Below are 5,904 nucleotides of genomic sequence, written 5' to 3'. Positions count from 1 at the left end.
TTTCAAAACCTTTTGATTCTTCTGATCAAAGATAGTTAGCATGCCATCCTTCAACACCATCTCATATCCTTTCTCCAACAGTTGACCAAGACTGAGTAGATTATGCTTGATTCTTGGTACATAGAGCACATTTGAGATGTATGATTTTCTGCCATCTTGTCTCAAGATCATCACCTTACCAACTCCTTCTGCATTAATTGAGCTTTGATCAGCAAAGTTCACCTTACTCTTGGTTGATTCATCAAGAGTGGTAAACCAGTCTTTCCTTCCTGACATATGGTTGGAGCAACCAGTATCCAAGTACCAAAACTCAGCATTTTTACTCTGCCCTTCTTCTTTTAATGTAGTGGCCATTAACAGACAATGATCATCATCAGATTCATGATCATTCTGTGCCAATTTTACTTCTTCTTCTTTGGAGCTGGACCACTTGTTCAATTTGCATTCTGAGGCAAAGTGCCCATAATTTCTGCAGTTATAGCATTGCACCTTCCTTCTATCTTGCTTCCTTCTGAACTCTGAATTCTTGTTTGAATTCTTTGACTCAGCTTCCTTCCCTGACTTCATTTGATTATCAAACCTTCTTGAGGATGTTCCTGGCTCATTAGATCTCAATCTATGAGATTTCTCATTATATCTTTTACTCCACTGTCCAGAAGTCTTCTTGTTGAATCTTGCCTGTAGAGCTTGGTTGCCATTTCTCTCTGGATTCCTCTCTTTCAGTCTCAACTCATGAGCCTCAAGAGAGCCCTGCAGCTCCTCAAACTTGTACTCATCCAGGTTCTTAGATTCTTCTATGGCAACTACAATGTGGTCATACTTAGTAGTAAGTGTCCTAAGTACCTTTTCAACCATTGTTTTATCCTTCATTGCCTTACCACATGACTTCATCTGATTAGAAATGGTCAGAACTTTGGTCATGTAGGCTGCAACAGATTCACTTTCATCCATCTGCAACAACTCAAATTGCCTTCGAAGTGTTTGCAATTTGACTTTCTTTATCTTTGCAACACCTTCATAGCACTTTCCCAAACTGTCCCAGGCTTGTTTTGATGTTTCTGCACCATTGATCTTTTCAAAGTTATCACCATCAACACATTGGTGAATAAGGAACAATGCCTTACAATCTTTCTTCTTTGCCTCCTTGTAAGTTGCCCTTTGAGCCTCGGTTGCACTGTCACCAATTTCTTGGAATCCAAATTGTACAATCTCATATACTTCTTGAAAGCCAAAGATTGCTTTCATTTGGCTTCTCCATCTATCAAAGTTCTTGCCATCCAAGATTGGCAAGTTCATAGCAAATCCATGACCATTTGACATTCTGCACCTATGCTCTTCGTGAATTCACACAGAATTCAACTTCTTCTTCACGTTCACAGGTCCACTTTTTGAGGAGATGATTCACACAGAGCACCTCCTTCAACCTTGCTCCTGATACCACTGTTGAAACCAGTGAGAAGAAACAGAATGCACTTTCAAGTGCAGTGAATTAACAACAATAAGGAAATGAGATTATAGAGAAAAGAAGAATAATGATTTGAGAAAAGTATAAGAGATAGATGATAAAGGAATGTATTAAGTGTTCATGTATATAGAAGTGAATCAAGGAAGAATAGTGAAGTTTCTATTTATAGCCTACACCAACTAACTAACATCTAAAAATAGTAAAAACCATAAAAATAGAAAACTGTTTTTACAAAGCTAAGAAATTGAATTATACAAACTGAATTACAATTCTTCAACAAGATCCTCTCTTGTAATGGAGAGACCAATAATATGATATGATTATAACACATGTCTCACTCAATTTTTAGCGGTTAGGATTTTAAAATGTAAAATAATATATTTTTAAGTAAATTAATTTAAGGAAAATGACAAATGTCCTTTTTTTTCTCTCTCTCGTTTTTCTGTCTTTGTCTTTCCCTTTTATGGATAAGAGTTTCAATAGCACTTTTTCTTCTTTTTGGGAAAGCAAACTGGTTGCTTTCAACCATCAACCGTAGAATGACAAACCACAAGGTTATCAATAGCATTTTCTCTTCTTCAGCAACTTGCACCTCCATGGCTTCATTCTTCAGCAATCTGTTGCTACTATGGCTTCATGAGAAGAAAAAAAAATCAAAATCATTTCCTCTCTTCTTCCTCTTCAACACACAGATTAGCTACCACAGTGAGTGATCTAGAGTAAAATGGAGAATGGGTAAAAATGTCAACTTGGAACAAATGGTGACATGTGATTATTGTTCTTGGTCCTAACAAAGTTAACAAGAAGAAGATGAAATCAGATCATGGAATGTCATTTTTTCTTCTCACGAAACCATGAATAACAGACTTGGAAATGAGAGAGAAAAAGGACATGGATGTCATTTTCCCTATATTAATTTACTTAAAAATATATTATTTTATATTTTAGAATCCTGACAATTTAAAACTGACTGAGACATGTGTCATAATCCTATCATACCATTGGCTTCTCCACTACAGGAGAGGATCCAAACCCCAATTTTATGTGATCGAATATGATAATATGTAGCTTTGTTCTGCAATTGACCAGAATAAAAGAAAGTGTGCTTTACATTATATTAATCATCGACATCTAAATTTCATAATCAAATACATAAATATTAGCCCACAAATGGAAGTGGTTAATAACTTTTAAAATAATAATTTATTCTTTGTTTATTTATATACATTCATACAAACTACATTCTCGCTCATGCAAATGCACAAATCTCCTACTAGTTTTTATAAAAAACCATTCTCACTTGTTTTTCCCTTTTCTTCCTAAAAGTTTTCTTCAATAAGCTTTGAGCAAAGACCATAATAGTATTAGTATAAATTTGCATCTCGCTTAGTAGAATAATAGTTTGGTTGTTGTTATATCTTTTGTATCAAATAATCACTTTATAATCACTGTAAAAGGAGAAGCACATTTCTAGGAATTGTTAATGCATAGGTTACCTATCCACTATGGCTATAATTCTTCTATTAATTGTTATTGTTTAATTTTGTTGCTTTGGCTTTGCATTTCATCTACTATCTCAATCTTCACTTTCTTTTATGTGTTTCTTAATACTATAGTGAAATTTCAAAACACCAGTGTTTAAAATTGACATTCAATAATGCTTTTGGAGGTTGTCTATTTGAGTGCAATAAAATATAGGGTTATATTAAATAGTGCTTCAAAAACGCTGTAGAAAGTGGAGAATCAACAATGTATGTTCTAGTGAGTATTGTAGATTGTCATATTCAATAATGCTTGCTCCAGCAGGCGCGGTAGAAAGTAGATAATCAATAGTGCTATATTAAGAAAGTGTTGTTATTTTGCTATATACAACAATATTGGCTCAAGTAAGCGCTATTGAATGTGATAAATCTACAATGGTCACTTGAACAAGTATAGTTGATTATCCACTTTTTGCAATGCTTGCTAAACTAACAATAATATTGTTTGATATAACAATTGAATGTGACAAATTTACAACCCTTATTCGAGCAAGTTTTGTTGATTCTCCACTTTTACCCCACTCACTAAACTAACAATATTGTTTGATATAACAATATTGTTAATACATCAATTGTTAGATCAAAAAGTATCTGAATATATTTAAGTCAAAGGCACCAACAATATACACATATATCACCAACACATATACATACATCCAAAACTAATATTAATTATATATCAATGCAACAATACTAAATACATTGTCTATTTATAATACAATCCATTAGTGACATGTATGTCAATCATTGAGTTGTTTTGACAAAGTCATTACGATTAAAAACAAACAAAAATGAAGATAAAGTTATACAAAGACAATCAACATAACAAGTTTAAGCTATTTTTTTCTTTTCTTAGATCGACTAAGACTTATATTATCCTTGTTTGGAAGAAAATATGAATTTACGAAATTCCCTTCATTATGATCAACTTTTGTATATAAACCATCATTTGGTCATGTTATTTTTATGAATTCGGACTCGACCTTAGACCTGAAGCTAACCTAACTCTAAATGTCGATAAGGTCAACCTTTGAACCTAGACCTGATAAAATAAAATATAATGCATACTTATTTTAGATAGTATTCTCATTATTATTTATTATTATAGATATGAAATTTGACATATAAAATAATATATGTATATATATTGTTAATCATGAATATTTGATGAAGAAACCAGGGAAACAATGATATTTTCGACCAAAGAGGTGTCATTACTCTGTACACAATTGAATATGGACTCATACAAATATGACAATTGAGTGACCATGAGACGGGTCGGGTCAGGTCATGCTTGTCCCATAACCGACCCTAAATATTGATCGTGTCTAATTTTTGAACTCGAACTCGACCCCAGACCTGATAAGACTTGACTCTTTTCGAATCTGATCATGATCGATCCATACCGAGTGAGTCGGTAGGGTCAAGTCCTACTCACCCTTACACGTGATTGTCATGTCCCAAAGAAAGGATCACTTCAACATTATTATCTTTATGGTCTGAGTCATCAATATTATTGGCGGCTATTTAGTTAGTCAAAAGAATAATAGTCTATTTTATATCATCTCAGTCATTGATTATCAGGAATGCTAGTACCCTAATGTAGGCCAAATCTTGCCATTGCTTGGACAATTGTTATGGGTTTCCTATCTAATAGCATTCCCCTCAACATTTTGACCACCCATTTTCGTTTTCTTTTTCTCTTTTTTTCGGAGCAATGAGTTTAAAAATTAGAGCACGTAGTTTTTTTGTCTTAAGACCAAAATTGATGAGAATGGGAAGTTAGGAACAATCCTTCATTCATCAAAAAGGATCTTTCAGGCTTGTAAAGGGCCCATGGCTAAGGGTTATGATAAGGGTTAAATGAGATCAAGGATCTTTCTTAAAAAGTAAACTTGGCAATTTAATATTGAATTCATGATCACCTTATAGTGAGCTTCTTTATTTCATTTTTATTTAGATAAAACATTTTCATTGTTGGTGATGATACAAGTAACCTATTACAGAATATTAGGCTGATTTTTTTTACTTTCTAAATCAGACTTATGACTCTCGTCATTCTCTCTTGAATTATTTTTTCAAAAGTGCCAACTCATTTACCTAAATGCTTCCCATATGCACTTCAGAGGAAATGGCCACTCTATGTATTTTCTTGAAATAACAATTTAGTCTACCTCTGTTCCTGCCACCATCACATCCTAACCCCACCACTGGTAATTGGAATGATCATTTCATGAGGAGAGTCATAAGAATGTTATCCTGTAATAGGTTACATATATATGTTTTGTCCTTTTTATTTACCCCAATTTTGGCTTAAGCCATTGACTAGCTTTTGCTTAGACTATTTCATTAGATTTTTAGCCTAACGGGCTTCTTCATTTTTGTTTAGAAGCTCTTCGCATTTCAGCTTTTTTCTTTCATTACTCAAGGACTATATCACTTGATTCTTGTTAGGAACCCAACTACATGGTGATCCTTGCACAGCACTTATTAAGAAAACTTTATAGAATAATATGACCAAGGACAAAATGAAATTGCACCACGAAAAATATATTATTTATTATTCCTCTGTTTTATATATTTGTCCTCAGCTGATAGTTATTACAGTTATCATCTCCTACATACCTAGCTGTCTGTCTATGGGACGCCTTAACAATGTACTTATTTTGTTCAATATACTACTCATTACCTTTGAGCATTGACGCAACAATAAGGTTATTGCTTAGTGACAATGAAACCACATGTTCAAATCCTAGAAACAATCTTTCCAATTGCATGGTGCTACATACATCCACTGGGTGAGAGTTTCTTACACCGGTCCGACATTATTACCTATATGACAGTAATCAATGTGTTGAAAATGTGTAATAAATGACATGCAGTGAAATATGAAGATTG

Source organism: Lupinus angustifolius, unplaced genomic scaffold, assembly GCF_001865875.1.
Source record: "Lupinus angustifolius cultivar Tanjil unplaced genomic scaffold, LupAngTanjil_v1.0 Scaffold_162_1, whole genome shotgun sequence".
NCBI classification, from domain to species: Eukaryota; Viridiplantae; Streptophyta; class Magnoliopsida; order Fabales; family Fabaceae; genus Lupinus; species Lupinus angustifolius.
Note: the sequence above shows the minus strand (reverse complement) of the source record.